Genomic DNA, 499 nt, shown 5'->3' on the forward strand with positions numbered 1-499 from the left:
GGAGAAAGATTATAAGCTGGATAAAGAATGATAAGAATGGTTTTAAACCATCATTGTCTTGGCAAAGATCCTCGGACTAGAGATTATGATTTAAGACGTCTAAAGAAAGATTATATAAAGCTAGCTAATTGAGAAGCTAATCGAAATGCCAGACACTGACCCGAGAAATGACTAACTGGCTTAGCACCAAATGAATGTTCTAGAAGAGACATAATCAAGTTGTTATAGAGTCTATACAAGATAGACCAAGTGTTCTATAAGATAAAGGGATCTCGGATAGAAAGGAATGGTGCATGGGATGATAGATCCGAGATCATACTAGAAACCAAACAGACATTGAGAAAAGGCTGCGCAGCTACACATCTAAGGTACCAAACCATGTAGTCTTGGGACGCCAAGCTACTAGGTAATAAAGGTCCTGGATAATAAGATCTCAAATCTATAGATCATGTCTGGAACATAATGGAACCACATGAAAGTGTCGACACACACACATTTG

Source organism: Brassica oleracea, chromosome C1 (genome assembly GCF_000695525.1).
Source record: "Brassica oleracea var. oleracea cultivar TO1000 chromosome C1, BOL, whole genome shotgun sequence".
Lineage (NCBI taxonomy): Eukaryota > Viridiplantae > Streptophyta > Magnoliopsida > Brassicales > Brassicaceae > Brassica > Brassica oleracea.